General features: G+C 41.8%; 1 long non-coding RNA gene across 2 annotated transcripts; it reads right to left on the bottom strand.

Annotated features, from left to right (window-relative positions):
* Positions 1–612: 612 nt before the first annotated feature.
* On the bottom strand, positions 613–4,873 carry LOC147583030 (uncharacterized). Of its 2 annotated transcripts, none has more exons than XR_015244754.1 (3): positions 4,651–4,873; positions 3,430–3,549; positions 613–2,792 (listed from the first exon to the last, which is right to left on the bottom strand). It is a non-coding gene; the product is annotated as an uncharacterized LOC147583030 (long non-coding RNA). The 2 variants fall into 2 exon arrangements; XR_015244755.1 differs by having other exon boundaries at positions 613–1,866.
* Between the last annotated feature and the right edge of the window lie 22,602 nt (positions 4,874–27,475).

Here is a 27,475-nt window from a genome sequence, read left to right as displayed (position 1 = left end):
GTATTTTGCCACATGTCAAACTTCAGCCTGATGTAGAATCACCTGCAGATTGTTGGGCCTCACCAGTAGGTCTGAAGTGGCGTCTGAGAATTTGTGTTTCTAACAAGTTCCCAAGTGATCCTGATGGGAACCACACTTTGAGAACAATTATCTTCTTTGGTCTAATGAAAATTTTTACCAAAGCATTATGATGTCTTCACAAGACGTCTGTTACTAACGGCAAAAACATTACATTTAACGAACTAGCCACAGGAGAGGATACTTTTTCTTGGACGTAAAGTTTGTTGCTTACTTACAAATAGGCTGTTCGTATTTTCTGTCTCTTCGGAAACTTTTAGTGCGATGATCTTAACACCAGTGATTAAAAATAACCATATAGGGGCGCCTGGGTGGCGCAGTCGGTTAAGCGTCCGACTTCAGCCAGGTCACGATCTCGCGGTCCGTGAGTTCGAGCCCCGCGTCGGGCTCTGGGCTGATGGCTCAGAGCCTGGAGCCTGTTTCCGATTCTGTGTCTCCCTCTCTCTCTGCCCCTCCCCCGTTCATGCTCTGTCTCTCTCTGTCCCAAAAATAAATAAACATTGAAAAAAAAAAAAAATTAAAAAAAAAAAAAATAACCATATTGATAAATTTACTTGAGGAACCATTAACATATCAAAGTTTAAAAATATAGCAGAAGCTTGAATTCTGTGATATCTCCAAATGCATCTTTAATGTTTAAATTTTTTTTCAATGTTCATTTATTTTTGAGAGAGAGAGAGATAGCACGAGTGGGGGGAGGGGCAGAGAGAGAGAGGGAGACACAGAATCTGAAGCAGTCCAGGCTCTAAGCTGTCAGCACAGAGCTCGACATGGGGCTCGAACCCATGAACTGTGAGATCATGACCTGAGCGGAAGTCGGAGGCTTAACTGACTGAGCAACCCAGGTGCCCCTTTAATGTTTATTTTTGAGACAGTGTGGGTGGGGGAGGGGCAGAGAGAGAGAGAGAGAGGGAGACCCAGAATCTGAAACAGGCTCCAGGCTCCCAGCTGTCAACACACAGCCCAATGCGGGGCTCGAACTCACAAACCGCGAGATCATGACCTGAGCTGAAGTCGGACACTTAACCGACTGAGTCACCTAGGTGCCCCACTTTAAAAATGCATTATATGGGGCGTCTAGGTGGCTCCGTCGGTTAAGCGTCCGACTTTGGCTCAGGTCACGATCTCGCAGTTCCTGAGTTCGAACCCTGCGTCGAGCCCCTGCGTCGAGCCCCTGCGTCAGGCTCTGTGCAGGCGGCTCAGAGCCTGGAGCCTGCATTGGATTCTGTGTCTCCCTCTCTCTCTGCCCCTTCCCTGTTCATGCTCTATCCCTCTCTGTCTCAAAAATAAAGCATTAAAAATTTTCTTTAAATGCATTTTATTATAGTCTCCTACATATATTTTTGCATAGTCTATATATGCAAACACATTCTCCTCTTATGAGTATTTAAAATGAATCATTCCATTATTCTGTTGAGAAGTAATGTTAAATAAAAAATATTTACATTCTAGAAGGAATTCTTCAACCTCTTCTTAACACACACACTCATGTACATAAATACATATGCACGCTCATATACACACATGTACAAATACAAACAACACATAAACACAAGTTTCACCTTAAATATCTTGACTGTGCTCAGAGGCATAACCTTCCCACTGCTTTCAAAAGCATTTGGAACTTAGCTAGAGGAGACATTGAACTCCGGTCAGCCAAGTAGTACTGAAGAAAAAACTCTGTGCTGTGGCCAGTAAATTGCAGAATGTTCTCAAAGCTCCTAGGGTCAGTAAGTTCCAGCTTTGTGTCCGCCACCAACATACCCCCATGGTCTGAAGAAAATCTCTCTGAAAGTCAACAATTACATTGAGTCGTGGTGAGGAAACATGCCTGAAATACATGATCATGATGATGCCTGGAGGACACGTGTACAAATATCGACCTTCATGATGGGTACCCCAAGATCACCAAGCAGATTATTTTGTTTTTCTTGGGATCCTCACCATTCTGTTTATTAGTGAACAAGTAGAAGAGGTAATTTATAGTCCCGATATTAAATGGCTGAAGAAAACCATTTTATTTTTTCTCAACCCTCCCCATTGGGTAACATATCTTACACAGAAATAACAATCTGAACAACTCTGCATTTAAGCAGAAAAGACAGCCATAAAGAATACAGTTAAGACTAAAACAGGAGCAATGTGAATATGACATCCACGTGAGAAAAAAAAAACACGTACGCCTAAGCTCTCTCGAAATAACAATAAATATGTAACAGAAATGCTTTTCTTTTTTCCAGGTTCTTTGTATCTTTTTTTCTTCATCTATTTTTAGTATTTTTGCTCCAGTTTTTACTAATGCTGCTGTAAAAGTAAATTTTATAAATGTTCTGCGCGGCAAACACAAAAATTACTGTTTCCTTAGACCTCATCTTTAATTTTGTTGTAATTGACATTGCTGTTGCAGAAAGCCAAAAGACATTTAAAACAACAACAACAACAGCTGACAATGACACATGCTTTCACTATCCAAACAAAACAAACGTAGCCAAAATATGGATAAAGGGCAAAAACACGGCTTTAAATGAAAAAAAAAAAAAAATCTGCGTACGTGATGGCTTCCCAATGTAAATATTTCCAAACAACATGGCATCTATTTCCTCTGTGTTCTCGAGGGCTTTCCCGCTGCTGTTCACAGTGCAGTGGACGGACGTGGGCCCTTGGTCACTCGGAGAAGAGCTCAGGGCATATCAATGTGCTGTTTGAAACAGGCCCTGTGGGGACACGAGCAGGCACTTGTCACGATTAAGTATGGGACATAAACCAAGAAGTGAAAGGCTGTTAAGCCGTTGTTGGAAAAGCCGTTCCATATGACGGAAAAGGGAGTTAAACCAATACTCAGTATACACACATCTGTTAGGAAGCACATTTGAACAGACAAACATGATTCCTTGGCCGTGTACAGGTGAGATAGTTTACGTAACTGAAAAATTAGGATGATAGCTTATGTTACCTATAACAATTGCTAAAAATTCCATTATGGACAAGGAACCTGGTATCCTTGTTTCCCCTTTGCTTTTTATTGAAGAGTAAGGAATACAACGTTCGTTAGAAACACACAAGAGTGTAGAGTCCCAGTGTTTTTGAAAATCTTACATTAAAAGACAGTTATTTAAGTGTATGTGAACTTGAGAGCCTCTTTAACGATAATCTCCTTTATATATATATATATTGGATGAAAGATATCTATAGTGTTGCTATAAATTATACATATTTAAACAAGCCTGCATAATTATATTATACATTTTATTTATAAAAGAAAAGAACGCGTTTAAAGACATGGTTGTAGGAATTTAATGGAAAGTGATGCACAAAAATGCAAGGAATACCAGTGGAAAATACTCAACATACCAGAGGAGTGTTGGCTTAGATGTTGCTGATGCGCGTATGCAGAAACATCCCAGCTTCCAAAATCAGCGCGGAGGAAATCACACGTGGTGTCCTTGGATGTGTTTTTGCCAAGCTGTATTCCTAAATAAAGCATTGTAGCAGTCGGAGAATTCAACAATAAAATTTTTTTCATTATAATTCACCACATTTAGAACACATTTGTGAACATTTTGGAAGCCAGACACTACTGTACTCCTGGGCACTCTTTACGAAAGAATACCAACTGGTACAAAGCCCTCCCTTGAAAAAGTACTAATTGTAACACGAATTAGTGTGAGCTCTGGCTCTCCCCTTGAACACTTTCACTTCACTTTCTCCATCTACCGGATGAAAAGTGCTCCAGAGCATTCCTTCTGTCCTCTGCTTTCCATTTCTTAAATAGCGAACCTATTGGAGAGATTCCAGAGTCGTTCCGGATTCTAGAAATACTCGGTGGGCTAGGTGTGTAGGGAAGCTTTCCTTTTTTGTGTGTCATTTCCCCAAATAACTGACTTGGAGACATTGATCTGGAATTCCTTTCCTCCTTCCAAACAAGGGGAAGCAAGTCAAAACTCACACAAACTAATGAATGCCAAATGATGTCCTCAAACTACATAGGCCAGGAGGTACCATGGTAAATGGATTGTGAGAAATTACTGTCCTTGCCAGTGAGTTAGGGCCAACTCCAGCTGGAGGAAAACATTTCCTTCAGATATTTTCACACTCAAGCTTATGGGAAACTTAGATTATTTGGTTCTCAGGGTTGATCGAATGTCATTTGCTGCCTATTCTCACCTCCATCTAAAAGCAGGAATTCTTGGGGCCCCCACCATGGTCATAGACACTTCACGTTATGCAATGGACAGTTCCTTAAGGCTCCATACTCCGCTCTCTCTCATCTCATTATTCTTTCCTGACACCAGCCCATCCACAACTTCAGCTTTGGTTATCATCTTAAATCTGATGAGATATAATATCATCTCCATCCCACTCTTCTCCACCATCTACGTCAGAACCCGTCTTGGATACCACAAACGTACCTCAGACTCCCCACTTCCAAGCTCGCATTCATGATTTCACCAACGACACTGGCCCCATTCTGCTGTCTCTTAGCCCATCCTCTACTGCGCAGACAAAACGGACACCACGCTCTGTCATCCTTGACTTTCACCCCAATCGCCCTTCCAGTCCTCCCAGTTTTACCTCCTAAGTATCAAATGTGTCAGATCTGCCCGTCAACTTCTCCCATTGTCACTGGTGCCACCACGTCGTGCAAGCGATCTCACTGATTTTGCCACATCCGGTCCGATCCCGTCCCATCTGGCTGGTACCTGCGGGCAGAGCCAGCCTTTCAGAAGACAAATCATATCACATCACTCCTCTACTTAAAACTTGTTAGTGAGTTCTTCTGACCGCGTCCACCTGTCTTTACCTGACCCGCAAGCCCTTAATGAACTAAGCCCCTCCCCCCTCTCCAACCTCGCCTTCCAGCACCCTCCCCGGTGATTTCACTGCTCTTGCATCACTGCCAAAAGCCACCCTCGCCACAACCCCCCCCCCCCATCATGTCCTCTCCTGCCAAAAGATTTTAGCACATGAGCTTTGCACAACTTTGCCTGGAAAGCCCCCCTGACCCTTCGCTACCTGCTTAGCTCCTAATAATCCTTTAAATCTCAGTCAAATAGGACGCTTGCAGAAATGTCTCCCCTGACTTGTCGGACGACATCAATTCCTCCAGTGTAACTCCCATAAGGCTTTTCACGATCGCAACCTTATTTGGGGTTGTAGGATTGTTTGAATAAATTCTGGTCTCTGTTCGTAGACTGTAAACTTTGTAAGTACAAAGACCACATTTGGATGTGTCTACCTGAGACAGTGCCTGATACATAGTCACTGTTCCCTCTCTGCAACATTTTTTTTTCTCCACTCGCTAGTCATACGACCTTGCGAAAATCATGTCGTTGTTTCAGATATAGGTCACCTATATTTACATGTATACAATATCGCGATAAATTACATATATTTATATAAGGAATATTTAGAAGATTGGAAATAACCACGTAGTTCCTAGCAGCATGCTCAACAAAGAAGGGTACTCAATAAAAGATGTGTTTATAACACTTCTTATAGTGGAAGTCTGTGGTACAGACAAAAGATGCCATAGTCTCTCAGACTGCACTTTGCTGAGCCCTGAGTGTCCCATCAAGCCAGTCGGTGCTTTACTAGGACAAATGGGACCTTTGGACCCTCGGGCTCTCGTCTCCCAAATAGAGAATGAACACTGAAACACCCGAAGTGCAATTCTTCTGTCCTTCTGAGACATGGCTCAAAGTCTTTAGTTTCTTTTTGCTACATATTGCAGTAATAAGATTATTGGTATCTTACATGGATCTGGTTCATTTTACATGCCAGGCATTTTATTACTTAGATGTGGCTCGAATCATAGGAGGAGTTATTATTATATTCATATTTTAAATAAGGAACCAGAGAGGCTCCATGAAACCAAGTAATTACCCAAGGCCATAGCTGGTATTGGTACAGCCAGGCTCAAATCTCAGAAGTGGTTTATCGAAAGCAGGAAGCCTATAGAAGCAGCCTGACCTGGTTTCCTGGGTCCAGGCCTGGCTTACACTGGCTGCCTGATTCATTCATTATGCATTCTTCCCCCCCTTCCTGCAAGAATGTTAGCTTGGATAATGTAGTATGTGGTTAACCCTTTATTTTGGGGACTGGAGGGGGCACCAGGCCAGCTAGCAGTTGAAGAATGGTTTTCTGGTCCCCATTCTGTCATTTCTTAGCTGTAAAATCTCAGGAAGTCTCATTTGTTTGCTTTAGCCAGAATATAGTGTTACCCTAAGCGCTTTCCAGATTAAACAAATTACTGTCAGAAATATTTTATAGATTAGAATTGATGCTTAGAGGTTGATTTCCGTAGTCTGTAGATGCTTTAGGCAGCTGCCTGGAGCTCATCTAATCTGAGGGTTTGAGATTGATCTGTGTGTGTCTGCATTTAGAGTGGACACACCACGAGGTGAGCCTTTCTGAGAACTGATGCTGTGGAGAATCTTTTATTTCATGTAGTAAGTTGGAAGATTCGTTGAGACAGTTAAGTGGAATGGTTCCTAGAGCAAATTCATTCGTCTCTTTTCTGCCTAAAAGTATGATAGAGGCCACATCTAAATAATATCTAAAGAAGTACGAGTATCTCAAGTACACAAACAGAAGAGGATGAGAAATGAAAGGTAAACTCAGTTTGCACTAGAAGCAAGGAAAGGCAGGGCGATGCACCATCTGCTATTTCAACCAAGGCTTAATTTCACCCTCTTGGTTATACGTAGCTGTGAGAGGTGAGATAAGCTTTATATATCTGCTTTCAGGAACTTTGTATGTCAGTACTAAACATCAGAAATATAGATAAATCATACAGGAAAGAAAAAGCGAAAAATATATATAGTTATTCTTATATATATAATAATCCTATAAATGGGAATGTTTACTGGATCCCATCAGGACCAACATGTGCGGGATGGGGCTGAGGGGCAGGAGCTGGGTCATGGGTCTCTTCCCTTTTTGGGCTTGCTGGGGGATGAAAATAGCGAGCCCTCCACTCCCCAGGGACTGCAGCAGTGACACAGCTGGGGAACATGGGGACAGGTGGAGGGCTCTCGGGAAAGAAAGAGGTACCTTCTTGCCAGGGCCCTGGTTTTTAACTTTACTCTTTTGTAGAAGGATTCTGAAAGAAAACCAATAAAATGCACTTAAGCCAAAAACAACACTATAATATATATACACACACACACACAAACATTATATATTATTATACATATAATAATATATAATATATAATACTATATAATAAATATATATAATATATATATAGTTCCCTTCCAGGAAAGTAAATAATACATAACATATAATAAATATAAATATATATAATATATACTTATATATTCCTGTATTGACACCCCACCAATATTGTGTTCCACAGTGATGCTCTTAGGAGTCTGAAGGTTTTGATAAGGCCGAACAGGTTTTTTTTTTTTTTTCCTTTTTCCCCCTTAAACCCTCCCATGTATCTTACAGTTACTGAAATTTGGGGAATTTTTATTACAATTCCTAGATACTCTGGGGCGCCTGGGTGGCGCAGTCGGTTGGGCGTCCGACTTCAGCCAGGTCACGATCTCACGGTCCGTGGGTTCGAGCCCCGCGTCGGGCTCTGGGCTGATGGCTCAGAGCCTGGAGCCTGTTTCCGATTCTGTGTCTCCCTCTCTCTCTGCCCCTCCCCCGTTCATGCTCTGTCTCTCTCTGTCCCCAAAATAAATAAACGTTGAAAAACTAAATAAACATTAAAAAATAATTTTAAAAAGATTGTCAGGTACTCTGGCATTAGTCTTCAAACAAAACGGTCCCTGCTCCCCTCAAACAAAACAGTGGAAGCATCATTAGTGGAACAAAATGTCCCTTCATAAAACGCCTACTGATTTTTTCAGGGGACTTCATGCATTTTACCAAGCCAATCCTTATACCTCCTCCTGGAAGGGGTCACTGTCATCCCCTTTCCCAGATGAAGGATATGTGGGTCATGAGGTTAAATGATCTGGCCTACACCAGTCTGATTGCCTGCAAATAAGGAAATATGTTGCTCTTTCCCATTTAAAGGGCACACTCAGGCAGTAGAAAACTAGCAGACGAGGGATTTCGTACGCGCTTAAGGGAGAGGATATTGTACTTTCCTTCCCTAATGAGTTGGAATTTGTAAGGAAAGTCTTTTAGGGACTGCCCTCAGGGACGAGTCAAGAATTTCAGGGTATTGTCACAAGGCAAGCAACCTGAGGTCATGTCAGTGCAGTCCACTGGGCTCTGTTGTCCCCAAATGGTGCCGGGAGGGGCCAGCTATAGGTTCCATCGGTTTAAAATTTTAACTTATTTCAAAAGAGCGTACCCATTCGAGGGAGTACTATATTTGCTTTTCAAAATAGTTCAAGTATCATTAAGATCTGTTAGGTATTTTCCTAACTAGAACCCAACTTGCTATAATGAAACTCTTTCCTTTTTTTGGTGTGGTGTGGTGAAAAAAATCATAGTCATCTTTAAAGATATTCTAGGATAAATTTTGAGAAGCTGCTTGAGGTTTTCAAGTTAAATCATTGAATATGACAGCCGAGACTTTAATTTTCTATCTCCTTTATTCACTTTCAAGAGGTCTAATTTTAATTTTCGTTTATTTTTGAGAGAGACAGAGTGCGAGCAGGGGAGGGGCAGAGAGAGAGGGAGACACAGAATCCGAAGCAGGTTCCAGGCTCTGAGCTGTCAGCACAGAGCCCCACGCGGGGCTCGAACCCACGAGCCTTGAGATCATGACCTGAGCCGAAGTTGGTTGCTTCGCGGACTCAGCCACCCAGGTGCCCCGAGAGTTCTAATCATAGTTGTTACACTAACTACCTTAAGAGGCAGCCACGAGTTTTCAATTCCAAGTAAAGTGGGACCTGCAAGCAAAAGCCTCCAGGTTGAAGAGAGAGCTCAGAGCCGACGGCTGGAGCTAACAAACTGTCCAGGGAGATCCTCTGAGTGACTGTCGTGGAGCCAGAGCAGACGGTTGAAGAGAGCAGCAGATGTAAATTTCTCTCAGGTAAGAGGTCGGCCTGGTGCCGGAAGCGCAATAAGGAGCCTTTATCACCGGTCATTAGGCAGAATCCTGACATCTGGACCCTGACAACATGGAACAGGCCCACCAGATATTTTTCTGGAGCCCCTCCCGACCCACGACCTTCTCCATTCTGCTCTGTGGCTTCTGAGAAGCTGACCTGTATGCACCGAATTAGCACGTTCCTCTCCCTTCTCATTTCGAGTCGGAGGTTTCCAGGGGACCTTGCAAGCTGTCAGAGGACAAGGGGAGAACGAGATCGTAATATGCCTTCCCCTGAGCTCCCTTCCATGTGATACACCCTTACTTGGCTGTGTCCCTCTGCAAGGGATCAAATGGATGGCCTCTTTGGGTTCAGCACCTCACCCACCCCCCATCCCTGGTGTTCTAGTTTTGGGGTGGTATGGATGCTTCACCGTTACTCCATACTACTATAAGACCCAAGGTCTTGCACTATGCTATGTTGGATTTCCTAAACACCACTCCCACCTTTGTACGTAGAACCTTTGTTAAACTTTCTTCCAAGTATCTATTTTTAGTAGATTGTCTGTTACCTACTGTGTTCCTAAGTGATAAGCACTGGATGTGAATTAAAGTAAAAGCAGAGTAAATGTCTCTAATTTCCATGAAACGCTTAAAAGTGTAATTTAGGACCCCGGTTCTTAAGCGATGGATTTCTCTTTTTTTTTTTTTTTTCTTCAGTTTTTTTAATGTTTATTTATTTTTGAGAGAGAGAGTGAGCCAGAGACGGAGTGTAAGCAGGGAAGGGGCAGAGAAAGCCAGAGACGCAGAATCTGGGCTGTCAGCACAGAGCCTGACACGGGGCTTGAACTCACAAACCGTGAGATCATGACCCGAGATCAACCGACTGAGCCACCCAGGCACCCCTTAAGCGATGGTTTCCAAAGGCGGAACAGCAAGACAGGGACTAAGGAATGAGAATCATTTGGCATCCGTTGCTTTTTTTAGAACTTTGGTCTAATTTGATGGATTGGCCACACAAATCAGCAGCCAATTATTATTAATTCTTCCATTTGTTCATAATCTTAGTTATTCAGCAAATAGTGATTGAGTGGGATCTCTATGCCTCTCTGTGTACTAGGTGCTTAAGACCCAGAACTATACAGGAAAAAAGGGGAAATTGGTCTCTCCATCATGGAATGAGTCTGGCTCAAGAAGAGTGAGGGCACACAAGTCTGGGAGATGGTCTATGGAGGCCCTTATCTTTGGAGATGTGAGGCCATACTTCAGATTTTCAACCGTCTCCTAAGCTATTAATGGGTTTTGAAGGGGCGTATGATCAGGTTTGAGATTTTAAAACACTACTCGTATAGCAGTGTAGACAATGGGTGGTGGACCCAGAATGACCCGTGAGAGGATTATTATAGTAGTTAAGATTTCTGCCTGGAACAAGGGAGTGATTGGAAATGCACTTTGCTGACAGAGTTAATGTTATTTCTTGGGAATGTCTGATGTTCACAGAAACATCTAAAATGTAAGCACTAACCATGGTGACTTTAACTCTCCCCAGCTTGTGACAGAAACGCATTACCTCTAATGGGTTCAATGTTTTGCTGTTCTTAGTGTTGTTTCCTGTGAAGCATTTTTAATGAAATATATAGAAAAAGAAAAGTTTAAACAAAGTCTCAGTGATTATTGATGAGACTATTTGGAAATACTCATTCACTATTCTAATGTGAAATCACATAAGATGAACGTATCTTCCCTAAAACAGAAGAATGTATTAGCTCTAAATAAACAATGATGGTGAATAACATGCAAGGACCAGGGAACCACCATTCAAATCTTCCTAAGATGTCTACTGGTGATCTAAATATAATACGATCTGCTGTTTGGATTGGCATGTTGAGCAGAGCAGTGAGAACCATAAGAAACGACTGGGAAACTCGAATTTTGAGAATTTGGAGTTATTGCATTATTTAAGCAACACATTGACACTTTCTTAAAACCCAAACGTGTTTATTATCCAATTCAGCAACTACATTTCTGACCACTTAATCCCAGAGAAATGAAGACTTGAGTTCCCACAAGTCTTGTGTGAACAATATCCTGTACACGAATGTTTATAGCAGCTTTGTTTGTAATGGCCCCAAACGGGAAACAACCCAGACGTCCTTCAACAGGTCCACAAATGCGGTATGTCCATATCATGGGAAACTACTCAGCCATAAAAGGAATGAACTATTCAAACATACATTTGGATGAATCCTCAGAGAATCATCCTCACTGAAAAAAAAAAAAATCCAATCCCAAAGGGTTATAAACTCATATGTATATAACATTCTTGAAATGACAAAATTGTAGAAATGGAGACCAGGTGAGTGGTTGCCAGGGTTTGAGAAGGAAGTGAAATAGAGAGGAAAGTAACTAGGGATATCCCAGGGTCGCATGAGGGAATCTCGCATGAGGGGTGTGTAAATGGTCCATCTTGACTGTATCAATTTCAGTATTGCAGCTGTGTTATTGTACTACAGTTTTATAAGATAGTATCATTGGAGCAAATGGGGTAAAGGGGAAGTCGGGTCTTTCTATATTACCTCTTAAATTGAAAATGAATCTAAAACGATTTCAAAATAAAAAGGTTATATACGTACATTTTCCCATAAATGTAAATAGATGAAACTCATAAGCTTTCTTCTCTCAGGAAGAGGAAAATAATTGGTAAGCATATAGGTATCTCCTCCACAGTCTATCATTTTAACCAGCTGGTCACCAAATATCCACTTCCCTTTCGCTTCCTTTCTTGAAATCGACCAACCTCTTCCCCAAGGAGGATAACCATCCCTTCGATGCAACCAGCTCTGCCACAAAGATCTGTGTGTGATAGATAGTCCTTCCTTTATCTGGCAACCTCTGGACAAAAATAAATCAAGTTGTCGGTACCCACGTACTTCAATCCCCTCTCTGCTGCACACATCACACTTGCAGTGACGGAGTGGAAACAGGATGACCATCACAAAATTCCGGGAAAGTAGGAATGGGGGTGGATGGGAGGCACACAGCTCTTCTATGGTCCCCCTGGGCAGCATAAAAGCCCTATTCTGGCAGCAAAAGACGTTCCTAGATTCTGCTCTAAGGGAGAAATTCTCCTGGGTTTTGTTTAACAAGGCTACTGGTTCCATCTTCAGGGAGGAGCATCCTTGTCTCCTATTTACTGGAACTCATGTAAAATGTAGATGAGCCTGCTGGATTTACCCTCCTGGGAGCCTGTCTCCTGCCAATCTAGGGAGCTTAACTTTTTTTGTTTCCGTTTTGTATGTCACGTTGAACAAAGAATTTTTGGTCCTGACTCCTAGTCTCTTTGGAAATATAATTCATTCAAACACTTAAAAGGCTTCTGTTCTGTGGGATAGTCATTGCCATGTCAGAATAACCAGACCCGGCATTCTTTCTGAAACATCATAAACAAATATATTGTTTCTTCTTCTTTTTTTTCTTTTCTTCCTTTTTCACTAAAGTTATTTTGTTTCTCCATTAATTCACAACTCATTTTAAACTACCTGGCAAGATAAGTGAAAAGATCACATCTTATCTCTGTCCGCATCACTTTATTCATGGGAGACATGTTACCAGGGCTCCACTGCTCAAAGCTTTTAAAGATGTATTTCTTTCAACTTGGAGCTCTAAAAGCAGATAGCTTTTCATCTGCAAAGTCCTGAACTTGAATTTTTCATTCGTTTCATTTTTTGCTTACACAATGGCCAATTACTTTGGGGACCAACTCTTTCTAGAAATACCTTACCAACATCACCAACACATTCTAACCCCTTCTAGTTTCCCCTAGAGCTGTGAGCTCAAAAGGTGTGCTTTCTGCCTATGAGTCATTGCAAGCATCTATTGTTTTTGTTGTTTAACATGAACTTCCTTCTTCCAGCCCCTGATAGTGGCTTTTCAGCCACTCGTGTCTAAGTGAGTAAATGAGATACATGATCTGTATAACTTTTATTTTGCCTTCATAATAACCATTTGGGTTTGGTACTGTTATCCTCACTTTACATTGAAGGAAATTCTGGGTCATCAGTATTGAAAGTTTGGCCAAGATCCCTTAGCTAGTTAACATAGGAGCCAGTAGTCAATTTCCTATTTGTATGGCTTCAGAGAGCCTGGTTTTAGTTAACTGCCATCTCCCTCGTCTTCGGAGTCTTAACATTGAGCTTCTCCATCTTATTTCCTGGCACAGGCCTTAAAGAAGCACACTAGGGTGTTATGTTCTTTTTTTTCCTACACATCGATTCAATAAACAATACAAGTCTTAAGAAATCGTGGAAAGGAAAGGAGAATATACAAAAAAAAATATTATATACGGATGCTGAATACAAAAGTTATTTTTATATGTTTCTACATTTTATACATTTAGAGCAATATTGCTACATTAATTGTATCATTCATTTGTTTTTAAAAAGCAGCATAAGGTTGAGGACTAGTTACACTTATCTCAGTACCATTGTTCCTGGGTCTATTCTAGGACCCACACTTCTTGGTTCTAGAATGGGAGTTTGATGTGGAAAGCCCAAGCCAACAGGATGCACCAAAAATGCCAGCCCAGAGAGGCAGCATATCACCTAGAGGTAGCTTAGCAATTACCTTGTGTCTATATTGTCGAGGGACAATTTAGCATCAATACTTTCCCATTGCTGACTTGTGCATAGTTACCATCTACATCTAGTTACATCTATGTACATCTATGTTACATCTAGTAACCTTCATAGTTACCATCTACATCTAGCGATGTTTGCTCAAACTTTATAGCTTTTGTTTTGGGTTGCAAACATTTTCATGCATTGACAGGGCTTCTGGCTTCACATTGTCAATCTGTAGTCACTTGTATTTGAAATCTAACTAAAAACGAACTTCTTTCCAAAGGATTTTCCCAATTACCCACTCCCTTCTGAATACTTTATTCTGTGTACCCTAGGAGTTAAGAAATAATCCTTAATCTATGCTGTCACTTCTCGGCAGGCTTTTGCCTACTGGTATCATTGTCTTTGTGTTCCCTTAAGGGCTTGTGTTGACTTTTGTCACTATTATCTAGATACGATTAGGGTTCAACAAATAGCTCAATCACTGCAGAAATTAATCTATCTATCATCTATCTATCTATGTATCTATCTACCATCTATCTCCCTCTTCTTTGGAAGGAGCAAGCATAACATTTTTGTCTTCCGTGTCCCTAAAATGTGTGAAATTAAACTGCACGTTTTGCTAAACGCAGACTATACACAGATTCCTTCTGCAACGTTGTCTACATTTCTTTTCTTTCTTTGTCACCTTTTGATCTGTGATGGATGGTTGGTGTTGCTTTCTTAAATCCCAATTCACTACAGAAAGTATTGCCTCACTACACTGTCAAACACCTCAGTGTCTCAGTGCCATTATAAATATTTCATAACTTCCCATGTGTACACACACCCTAACTCCTTGTCTTATTTTAGTAACCTCCAAAATGTCTGCATGATTCTCTTTGGGGCAATTTCTTCTCCCATTTTCAATTTTCTTTCCTATTCTCTACCTACATATTGTGAGATTCCACCCCACCCCCACCCCCCGCCAAGAAAATTGCCTCTGTGTAGAAGATCTTGCTATCTTGGGTAAAATGGTCAAAAAGCACAAACTGCAATCTGGTCCTTTCTAAGGGGAGATCTAATTACCCAGCTGGTGCTGGAGAATACAAACATTTTCACTCTGGACAATGTTTATCTGTTTTTTTGCAAGTACATCACTTTGGAAAGCTACTTGCTCAGCTAATCTGTAACTGTCATGGAAATGTGATTTTTTTTCCCCTCCTCCAAACCGATAACGGGCACCTGGTAAGACTGCCTTATGCACCCAAGCATTCAAGTCTAACTGTTTCCATGGGAACATATAAAACTCTGTCTGCAAGTTCCCCAGCATCCTGCCACATGTCCCTTTTCTCTACTCTGCTCTCTCTCTCCATTCCTTCAGTGTACGCGCATGAGATTACATTGCTTTGCAACAACTCTGTAATAGACTTCTTTTCCATTCTTGCCATTGTCGGTGATTTCATTCTTGCCATGTAGGAGGGCAGAGCGTGTGAGTCTATTTCAGCTGTGTAACTTCCTCAACACTGAGTCCAGTGCCTTAGACTTAATGGGCACTCAAAGCCTATTTGTTGAATTGCTTTGGATTAAGGGCTTATTGCCTTAGTCAGTTTTACTTTTGTGATATCTGAAACATGCTCATTAAGAGCTTCCTCAGCAGAATAATTGGAAAGATAAAAAGAGCCTGCTGAATACAGAGTTTAAACCACCAATTTGTATATTTACAAACTAAACATGAATTTTCAGCTCTCTCTCAAATCTTGAAAATTTTTGAGTCTATAAACTTTAGAAATAAAGGAAAGCAAATTAATATTTATTCAGCAACTACCAACTATCAAGCATTTTCATATTCTTTCCCCTCTGAATTGAGTATTATCATCCATTGGATCTGAGAATTAAAGCCTTAGGATGTGGGGCATCTGGGTGGCTCAATCGGTTAAGTGTCCAACACTTGATTTCTGCTCAGGTCATGATCTCACAGTTTGTGAGTCTGAGCTCCACCCTGGGCTCTGCAACTGACAGTGTAGAGTCTGCTTGGCGTTCTCTCTCTCCCCTCTCTCTCTGCCCTTCCCTTGCTTGCTCTCTATTTCAAAATAAATAAGTAAACTTAAAAAAAAAATAAATAAGCCCTTAGGATGTTCCGCACATGCAATTTGTGTTATATTTTACGTACTTAACCTTATGATCTCTTTAAATATCCATGCTGGCACAGACTTTGAGATCATGCCTTTGTAAATAATGAGGGTTAAGAATATTAGGAAAAAAGAAGGGAGTATAAAACTTAGGACCTCATTGTATGAAAAGATGAAACAGTCTGAAAAAAATTCTGAAAAAATTTGAAGGATTACTGATAGCAGAAGCTAAAAGTGAAATCTGAGACATTCAAGAGACATTGCCTTAAATTGGAGGTAAACCGACATTTAAGAACAATAATTACTACTCTGAAGTGTGAAACAACAATACACAAGAATGTACACAGTATTGGTAACGGATGATCAGAATCAAAGAATTCTAAAGCACTGGTATTGGGGCACCTGGGTGGCTCAGTTGGCTAAGCATCCAAGTTCAGCTCAGGTAATGATCTTGCAGTTCATGAGTTCGAGCCCCATGTCAGGCTCTGTGCTGACAGCTCGGAGTTTGGAGTCTGGAGCCTGCTTTGGATTTTGTGTCTCCCTCTCTCTCTCTCTCTGCCCCTTCCCTACCCGTGCTCTGTCTCTCTCTCTCTCAAAAATAAACATTAAAAATTTTAGGGTGGGAGGGAGGGGTGGGTGGGTGATAGGTACTGAGGAGGGCACCTGCTGGGATGAGCACTGGGTGTTGTATGGAAACCAACTTGACAATAAATTTCATACTAAAAAAACTTTTTTTAAATAAAGCATTGGTATTTATGACAGGAGGCGCAAAACAACTATATTGATATTGAAAAAGGGAATATGATTTGAGATGTCACAAGCCTGCCGTCTTGTGACAGAAGACCTAGTGGAGGTAAGTGTTTATGCTCTGCTCAGGAGCAAGGAGACCTCCTCCAGGAAGTGTCAGCAGCTACCACACAGAGAGGCTGTACCCTCAACCCCTCAGTGGTAATGAGGTGTCCTTCTCCTTCTCTGTAGGCGATCAGAGGACACCCAGACCCAGTGGAGAGTCAAGACTTTCATCGTTGCTCAGCAGTAACAAGGACCTCCCCCCCCCCCCCCCCCCACTGCATGGTGTTAGTAGAGGTCGGATTGGGGAAAGGAAGATGACTTCCTAGGCAGATTGGCATCAGCACAAGCCTCGCTGGAGCCTGAACTCCCAATCTTGCCATCCCTGCTCCAACAGTGACAAGATGTCTTTCTGCCTTAGATGTCAGCAGAGGCTTGGGAGAGAAACAAGAATCGCACCCCCATCTAACATAATGAGGTAATGAGGTGGTACCTCCCTTCAACCACAGGGGCAGTGTTAGAAGAAGCATATTAAATCAGAATATTTCAATAAAATCCAGAGTCTGGTAACATAGTGCCCAAAATATCCAGGTATCAGTTGAAAATCACTAGTTATACCAAGAACAAAGATGACCTCGATCGGAGTTAAAAAAAAAAAAAAAAAAAAGATAGTGAATGGATACTAACACTGAGATGACAGGATTGTTAGAATTACCTAATGAGAATTTTAAAACAGCCATCATTTATTATTTTTTAATGTTTTTTTAATTTATTTTTGAGAGAGAGAAAGAGAGAGAGAGAGAGAGAGAGAGAGAGAGAGAGAGAGAAGGGGCGGAGAGACAGGGAGACACAGAATCGGAAGTAGGCTCCAGGCTCTGGGCTGTCCGCACAGATCCTGACCCGGGGTTCAAACTCATGAACCCTGAGATCATGACCTGAGCTGAAGTGGGAGGCTTCACGGACTGAGCCACCCAGGCGCCCCCAAAACACCCATCATTTTTAAAAGTCCCAACAAGCAGGTATAAAAGCATTTGAAACAACATGTTTAAAAGTCTCGGCAGAGAAATAGAAGATATAAAGGAAGACTAAGGGGGCAATTTCATAAATAAAAATGCCTAAAAGTCAAAACTGACCACACCAAACGTGGGCAAGAAAGTACTCTCACACGCTGCTGATGGGAATACAAAACGGCGCAGCCACTGGGAGACAAGTGAAATAAAACACGTACCCAGAGATGTGAACGTGCAATGTTCCCGGCGGCTTTATTTGGGCTGGAAACAGCACGAATGTTCATCCACGCGACACGCGTGCAGAAGCAATGTGCTGGGTCCGTACGGTGGAATACTACTCGGCCCTAAAAAATAACCTGTTGATAGACACACGGATGAGTGTTAAGATAATTCTGTGGAGTGAGAGACGCCTGACAAAAATAAGAGCATATCCGTTTATATCCTACCTAGAGAATGCAACTCAATATACAAGGACAGACACCGGATCCGCGCCGGTGGCGGGGATGGGCAGGGACGGGAGGAAGGGATGAAAAGGTGGCACAAGGAGAGGCTCCGGGCGCACGCGTTAGTTCTCCACGGACCGTTTGTGCTGCGCGCCTAGGAAGCGTGGGGTGGCCGTTTGCCTGGCGGACGGAGTACGGGTCCCGGGAGGGCTCCTGCGGAAGTTCACGCACCGCTGGCAGAGGCGCCTTGGCTCTGGTTGCCGACGTCCTCTTCGCGAGTCGCTCCTGGAGCCGGACCCGTCCGGAGCCGACGCCGGATCCCCCGCGTGGCCTCCTCAGCGCCTGTGTGACCTCCTTGTCCCTGGGATGTGGCGACAACGCCTGACTTCTGTGGCCGGTGAGGTCGAGAGTCCTTGGTGAAACATCAAAGAAAGGTTGCCGCTCTAGCCACAACTGCATCTGGTTTCACGAAGTATTTGTTCACCTCGTCCTACTTTAAGGCTTCAGGACGCCAGGGGAGGAGATCACGGGGTTGTATGGTGACAGATGGCAGCTACATCTGGGGTGAGCGTAGCATAGTAGAAAGGTGTCGGATCACTGTGTTGTACACCCGAAACTAATGGAACACTGTGTGTCGACTCGACTCAAAGAAGTATTTAAAAAAGATATCATTTTGGCAGTTCTCTCTAACTAGTCTCCTTTTATGTAAGTCGAAACTTTCTTCAGTTAAATATGACTACCAACCCTGAAGGCATTTTTGACCGGCAAGGTTAGCTCCAAGGCTCTTAAAACTTTGATGGCTCATACTAGGATCTGCTGTTGCTGGTGTCTGTGCAGCCCAAAGGACTCTTGATCAGTGGAACTATATACTTGACCTTAGTGACCATAAATGGGTTGTGCCTGACGTTGTGTGGGAGATTAATGAGTACATCTAATTGAGGGGAAATTAGAAAAGCCCGCTTAATTCAGAGGGCCTTGCAAAGTTGGCACCTGATTTTGACAAGGTGGTTGAAAGCCTCAGCTTGTGGAAGGTTCATTGGGAAAATGGCATTGATCACAACAGATCACAGTTCTGAAGGGGCAGCATTACAGAAAGGGGCTCCTTGGTGAGCTCACTGTCTTACAAGAGCAAATTCAAGAGCACAAGGAGGAAGTGTGCAGAGCAGCTGGCCAGTGTCGCATGAGCTATGCCCAGCTGAAACGTAAGGTGTCAGAGAAAGTTGACCAACTTCAAAAGAAACTTCTGCATATTCAAAGTACCAGGGGATGTCGGAATAGCTAGAAAAGGACAACAAAGAAATAAGAAAATCAGTATTACGGAAAGATGACAAAGAAAGCCATCATAGAAAGCTTAGGAAACCTTTGACTGATGTGTATTCTGAAGTCCTTGATGTTCTGTCTGATTATGATGGCCATTATAATGCACAAGATCATCTGCCAAGGACTGCTGTGGTGAACTGGGGAGGCTAAGGCAGGAGGGTCCCTCAGGTCCAGGAGCTCTGGGCTATAATGTGTTATGTCTATAAGATGTCTGCACTAAATTTGGCATCAGTGTGATGACCTCCGGGAACTGGGGGTCACCAGGTTGCCTCAGGAGGAGGGAATAGGCTCAGGGCAGAAAGGGAGCAGATCGTGGGGTACGTGGGTGGCTCAGCTGGTTAAGTGTCTGACTTCAGCTCAGATCATGATCTCACTGCTCGTGAGTTCGAGCCCCCTATGTTGGGCTCTGTGCTGACAGCTCAGAACCTAGAGCCTGCTTCAGATTCTGTGTCTCCCTCTGTCTCGCTCTCTCTGCCCCTTCCTTGCTCACACTCTGTCCCTCTGGCTCTCTTTCTCAAAAATAAACATTGAAAAAAAAAAAAAAAGAAAGAAAGGGAGTAGATCAAAACTCTCCTGCTGATCAGTAGTGGGATTGCAGCTATGAATCATCACTGTACTCCAGTTTATTTATTTATTTTTTTTTAATTTTTTTTTCAACGTTTATTTATTTTTGGGACAGAGAGAGACAGAGCATGAACGGGGGAGGGGCAGAGAGAGAGGGAGACACAGAATCGGAAACAGGCTCCAGGCTCTGAGCCATCAGCCCAGAGCCCGACGCGGGGCTCGAACTCACGGACCGCGAGATCGTGACCTGGCTGAAGTCGGACGCTCAACCGACTGCGCCACCCAGGCGCCCCTGTACTCCAGTTTAAATTAAAAAGTGGTATGAGGAAACTTTTTGGCGTGATGGATATGTCTCGATCGTGGTGATGGTCTCATGGGTGTTTACATATATCAAAACATTAAGTTGTAAACTTTATTACATCTCAGTTACACCTTAACAAAGCTGTTAATTTTTTTTTTTACTTATATGGCTATTAAAAGACTTAGTTTTCAAATTAATAAACTAATTTTTGATGATATCAATTTCTATTCTATCAGATAGCCTTATTAAAAGATGTCTAAAGAGACCTTAATTTGAAATGATTCCGTTGTTTACAAACTCCTAACCGATGAAAGAAAGCTTAATTTTTTTTTTTTTCATTTCGATTCTAAGACTCCACTTAGGTGTAACACTTTACCAAGGTCAAAAGTTCTTAAAAGAGGCCCGTGTAAGTGAATAGCATCTTGATGTTGAACTTTCACTTTTATTTGAATTGACAACTATTGTGGCCATAATAAAAAAACAGGAAGAAAAGGCTTGAGTTTGGGGAGAACAAAAAGGGAGCTGATGTTTACAATTGGAGAAATCTATATCAGATTCAAACAAGCAGATTCTGTTTATGAATGGAAGGACAAAATAGCTAATGGCTTCTCACCCCCAAAATTCCAAATGTCCACAAAGTATCAGAATTAACTCCTGTTGTCTGCTACCTGATAGAAATCTCCAAATGGTCAGGCCATGGTATCAAAGGCCAGATTACTCTAGGTATCATTTGGAACAAATAACCAGCTGGGCACAAATCAGAATTATAACCAGAAACAAACTTAACCAAGAAATATACTTAGCACAGTCAAGGTGAAGTATTGAATTACTGCAGATGAGACTTAGCAAAGGAGCCAAGAGAAATCGAGCTCCTTGAAGTGCACAATTTAATTGGCTACAATTTTAGAATTGAGGTCAATAATGTTTCAGTGAAAACTCCAGAAATAAATTGTCAGAGGGCAACTCAGAGATACTGACTTAGTTATATGCATGCTAATAATTTACTCATATGTAAGAAGAGGGACATTAGGCTGCTGTCTGCAAAAGCAGACACATAAGGAAAAGAAAGAGGGGAAAGAATCTGGGAAGAGTGAGTTTTGTTTTTATGCATTTGCAGCTAGCAGAAAGACCAGTTGCAGCACAAAGATCTTGAGCAGGCTGGTGAGGGTCGTCAAAGGAAGCCATTTCAGTTCTTCATGGATTCTTCAGGAACACTTGAGAGAGTTTAGCTGGGGGCACACAGAAGATTAGTGGAGATACAGTTGGATTTGTCCCTTGAGTGGTTGCAAGATGAGAGCTAATTTTTTTTTCTTACTAAGTTCTATTTACTCAGTAAAAAATATAGATAGAACTGTCATCTGCAGGTTGGGTTATGAGATGAATATCATAGAGGAATGTAGGAAGAAACTTGATTAGAAAAAGGAAAGTATGAAATATTCATCTTACAAAATTGAAAAGCAGAATCACTAAAGAAATACGGCAGGATTGAACAGAATTTCCCAATGAAGTATTTTTTTATTCCAGTAGAATTTTGTTTTCTTTATTCTTAATTTTACTGTGAAATCTGTTTTCCCCAGATAAGTTAATTTCAGGTGTAATAAAAACCCCAACTGTATATACGTAATACAGATTTCACCTTTCACAGTGTTTTAGTTCATGTGGTAAGAATCTCCTCTTAGCATCATCCCCTTTGTCTCCTGCGACCTTCTCTGTATAGTCATTACTCTAATTCTTTTTTTTTAATTAATGTTTTTATTTATTTTTGAGAGAGAGAGAAACAGAGTGCGAGTAGGGCAGGGGCAGAGAGAGAGGGAAACACAGAGTGTGAGGCAGGCTCCAGGCTCTGAGCTGTCAGCACAGAGCCTGACGTGGGGCTCAAACTCGTGAACTGCAAGGTCATGACTTGAGCTGAAATCCTATGCTCAACCAACTGACCCACCCAGGCACCCCTCTAATTCTCCTCTTTAAAAGAATCTGTGACCATCATGGATTAACCCTTTCCCATAACCCTTTATACTGACTCTTTTAAATAAATCTTATTTGTCCTGCCTTTTTCTTTTTAAAGCAAAATTCTATTTCATAAGTGTTATAGATAATTGGCAACACTTCAAATAGGACTAAAATGTGTGCAACAAATGTAAGGTTCCTGCCCATCTTTGTGCTTCAGTTCTACCCACTGCTTTTCGTTTCTTATTATCCCTCCTCAAACAAGCTGGCAGCAAATACGTACTTGTGTGTGTGTGTGTGTGTGTGTGTGTGTGTGTGTGTGTGTACAAATAGTCCTCTTTACATAACAAATTATAGCATACTCTATATGATGTTTGGCATCTTGCATTTTTAATTTAAAAATATCTATAAGCCCTCATCATAACATGATGAGTAGAAAACAAATAAAGGCAAATAAAATTCAGTGTTGCCTGATAAGGGGGTTAATGAAATGACTGGGGTGACACTATCCAGATTGGTCTTTAGGGAGTAAGGGCCTAGTCCTTCCTGGCTTCAGTTGGGGTTTGCCCCAGCCCTGGTGGCAATTTTCTGTTTCCACTTAAATGTCAAAGGAAGATTCCAGACCCCGTGGCCGGCTAAACTGTTCACTAAATCTATTTGGCTCCTATTTTGTCAGCCTGGTCCAGAAGGCTTTGACCAAGAAAACATAGGGGCCAAAGACACCTACTTTTCACACTGGGGTTGCTTGCCGTCCCTGCAGCAGGCACTACTCTCTTCTCATGTCTTCCTCCCTCAGATGAGCAATTCAGGCCACCCATTTTGTGCTGTCTGGAAGCCAATAGCTAACAGCCAATCAAATGATGTTTTCCTAGAGCTGTTTATTATTGTTGTTGTTATTTCTAGTTTACCAAGCGTATTATTTCGTATCAGTAAATATAGATACACCTCATTCTTTCAATGGCCGTATAGTTCTCTATTATATAGACGAAGAATGGGCAGTCAGCCAGATAGATTTGTTTTACTTTCCAGACAACATCTCTGAGGCTGATCAATAATGTAGATGCTTTTTAATGGTGCCAACTTTTTCAGGGCAGGTCAAGGCTTTTAATATGCCATGTGTACTGTTGCTGGAAATTTATGGATGAGCTTCTCTGGTGTTTAATTTAGAGCATCTATAGTCTGCATTTTGTCAATATTCGCAATTATTTCCGTCTCTCTTCCTGTTCCTATCTAGACTGGTTTTTCTCTAGTCCTGCTGTACAGCTGCCATCTTTAGACATCTCTCCACCACCCTCTTGAATTGGATTCATTCTTTCCTGCACCCCATTTCTCTTCATTTTCTGATTTGGCAAACGCAATCTCTAGGATCTTCCTAAGGAAAGATTCATGGGAAGATAATCACATAAATACCTAAATGGCTAAAAATATATTTATTCCGTCCTCCTATTAGTTGGGTGAGGTGTAGGTTTCTAAATTGAAAGCACGGTTTTCACCAAAATGTTTAAAACACACCTAATTTTTGCTGTCCGGGATGGTCAGTTGACCTGTTTATTGTCTATGTTTATATTTTTCCATTATCTTTCTAATTCCATTTTTATTTTTACCAAAGCACTACCGGTGTATAATAAAGTGTGTAATTTTATAAATCTCATATTGAAAACAGAGCATTCCCCTATTCCATTCCTCCCCCACCCACCCAATTCCTATTCTCCACAGTCAACTACTTTCAGTTATTTTAGTTGTTGCTTCTGGTATTTATAGAAACTTCCTTACACTGGGTGGTCTCAGGCTTCTTTTGTGTCCATAAGGAGCAGGGAAAGCAGTTGAGTTAGAACGGCAGTAGTCACTAGAAGCCCATCAGGCATTGTCAAGGGAATGAACTTCAATGACTCCTAATTAAAGAACCAGCTTCTACGTAGATATTAGTTGGTAGGGAAATAGAAGAGGCAAAGCAACACAAATATGCCTACACTGGTTTATTTAAACACACAAGGAACTGAGCTAAAGAAACAACAGACTGGAGCACGCTAGAAATAATCCAATTTGCATGCTTACAGCTCCATCTTCATTAAAAACAACAGTAGCAATAACAAAAGGCTCCCCGTTTCCCCATTAGTCCTTGTATCGATTCCTCTTTAATTTTCACTACTACCTGATGGTCTCTGGCCCTGCCTCCTTTCATGACTAAATTAGGTTCATTAATTCTCCTTGTATCACCATATCATTACTTCATTGGATTTTTTTTTTTTTTTTTTTTTTTTTGGTGTGTGCTAACTGGTTTTCTTCTAAGCTTGTGCAAGCCAAACTGTACCTCTATAATCCAAGTTATGCACAGAACTGAATATGTATCTTTCGTGATGTCCTGTAGACACTGGTTGGTTTTAAATTGTGGTATTTTTTTTCACTGCTTTTGCTTTTTGTGTTTGTGTGCAAATATTTCCCTCCTCATTTGTTTTATGGTCAATTTTACCAATGTACCATTTTATCATCCAACATTTATAACTAATATGTCCTATTTTTCAGGTTTACATATTACCTCTCTCTCTCTTTTTAGATGTTTATTTATTTTTGAGAGAGAGAGTGCACACGCACAAGCGGGGGAGGGGCAGAGAGCGAGGGAGACAGAGAATCCCAAGCAGGCTCTGTGCTGACAGTGCAGAACCTGATGTGAGGCGTGAACTCACAAACAGTGAGATCATGACCTGTGCCAAAATCAAGAGTTGGATGTTCAACCGACTGAGCCACCCAGGTGCCCCAATATTATTTCTTAATGTCCTAATGTGAAAAATGAGAATGTAGAAGCTCGCTCCCTGTATTCAGAATATAGTTACCAGCCCCTTTGGTTACACCAATATTTGCTGTTTATGTCTGAATAACACATCAATTTCAGCTATCTTTGGTCAGCTATGACAGTTCCCAGTTGTACATCTTTTTATTCTTCCCTTACACCTCCCAAAAGGTCATAGGGCTCATGCAGAGCAGCAGAACCATAACGAGTGACATGGAGTAGGCCTTTGGTATAGAGATCAGGTCTCACAATTACAGGAGCTGGTGAAGGTGCCTATGGAAGGCTGCTGCCTGTGTGTCTCCCAGTATTGCCCAACTGCTGCAGGCCAGAAGGGCTAACAGTTGGGAAGAAACACCGAAGAAGAAGCAGAAGACACCAAGGACAAACTTGAACCCATGAGGAAAAACTGTCACCTGACTCTGATCTCCTCTGGCCACAATGACCCATCCGCTGCAGAAAAACTGGTACCTTTTGTCATACTGCAGATGTCTCTGGTCCAGGACTTAGAGAGTTTGAAGAAAGAGATCTGGCAGAAGCTGGAAGCTATGTGGCTCAGCAACCAAGATTAGCCAGCAGGTCACTGACAACACTTGTGAGCTGCACTTGGTACCTGATACTGATCAAGGCTAACCTAGGACAATAGAGGAAAGGGAATTCTGGGAAGCATAGTCCCGACTTAAATTTATTGACAAGAAAAACCCCTACAGACATTCAGAGAGACCAAAAAAAAAAAAAAAAAAAAAAATTGGATCCATGGAAGAAAACATAATATTAAAAAATCAAACAGTTGATTTAAAAAATAACTTCAGAAAAATAAGAATATTATAGTAGATTTTTGTAATTCAGTATATCATAAATTTTAGATGTGACACTTTTCAAAAGATTGGGACAGTAAACAAAGAGAAGAAAAACTGGAGAGGGGGAAAAAAAAGAATATTCACAGGATCAAGCTAAGATATTCAAACAACTAGATTTCGAGAGAGAAAGAATGGGAGCTCCAGTGGCGCAATCGGTTAGTGCACGGTACTTATACGAGAGAGACAGAATAGAGAGAATCAGGAGGAGGAAACCCTTTAGTCTACAGGTAGGAGAAACCATTGACTCCACTGACATCCAGGACCTTACTTTCTTTTTTTTTTTTTCATTTTTTTTCTAAATTAAAAAAAAATTTTTTTAAGTTTATTTGTTTTTCAGAGACAGAGAGACAGAGCATGAGCGGGGAGGGGCAGAGAGAGAGGGAGACACAGAATCCGAAACAGGCTCCAGGCTCTGAGCTGTCAGTACAGAACCCGACGCAGGGCTTGAACTCCCAAACCACAAGATCGTGACCTGAGCCGAAGTCGGACACTCCACTGACTGGGCCACCCAGGCACCCCCAAGACCTTACTTTCTCTGCAGAGAAGTCTGAGAAATCATGGAAATAAAACAAATATGTTCCCAATTAGTCTGACACCATAAAAGTCTGGAGAGCTCTACCTTTTGTCAGCTTCTCTTTTGGAGGCTCATTTAACGTGGATACTCACCCATGCAAAGGCAGACACAGGGATAACGAGGCAGCTTAAATACAAGTGTTTCCAGCTACAGAATACTGGCTAACAACAATTAAACGCAGAAATTGGGGAAACCATAGACAAGTCTCCAGCTGAGAGCTCTGCAGGGTCCTTCGTGTCAGCCAGTGAGGACACCGTGTGCTCAACCTTCGCTCTTGACTAAGTTCCCCCTTATCCACGGTTTAGCTTTCCATAGTTTCGGTTACTTGCCATCAACCACAGTCCAGGGGCAGATGATCCTCCTTCTGAAGAGTCTTCGGAAGGCCGTTAATAGACTAACAATAGGTCACCGTGTCATTCACCTGACATCATCTCATCACGCAGGCATGTCATCATCACGCAGCAAGGGGAAGGGTGAGTGTAATACAATAAGATATTCTGAGAGACAGGGAGACCAATTCACATAACCTTTATTACAGTATATTGTTATAATTGTTCTATTTTATTAGTAGATATTGTTGTTAATCTCTTACGGTGCCTAACTTGTAAATTAAACTGTATCATAGGTATGTATGTATGTATAGGAAAAAAGTATAGTGTAAACAGGGTTCATTACTATCAGTAGATTGGGGCATCCACGGAGGCCCTGGAATGCATTTCCTGCAGTTAAGGGGGGACTGCTGTATTACAGACATAAGAACCAACTGCTCTACAGCGTGTCTTAGGATGTCTGTTACCACTGAATTCCTTGTACTTCACAGCAAACAGCTAGTTTTAATTCCAGCGTTCTTCTAGTGTATTCTCATCAGATAGTATTTTTTCAGGCTGACTCCTCAGTTTGTCCCCTCCTGAAGGCTGCTTGGAGCCCCATCACCCAGTGAACCGGCCCTTTTCACTGGGCGTCAGAGAACAGGAATGGTGCGTCTACCTCAGGAATTGACCCCTTGACTCATTACTAGAATTTTACGTGGACTCTTTATACTGAGAGTTATAGGTCAGAATTTAGGATTTGTAACTCAT

The sequence above is a fragment of the Puma concolor genome, chromosome A2 (genome assembly GCF_028749965.1).
Source record: "Puma concolor isolate L17-30 chromosome A2, mPumCon1.1.hap2, whole genome shotgun sequence".
NCBI lineage: Eukaryota > Metazoa > Chordata > Mammalia > Carnivora > Felidae > Puma > Puma concolor.
This window is presented reverse-complemented; position numbering and strand designations above follow the sequence as displayed.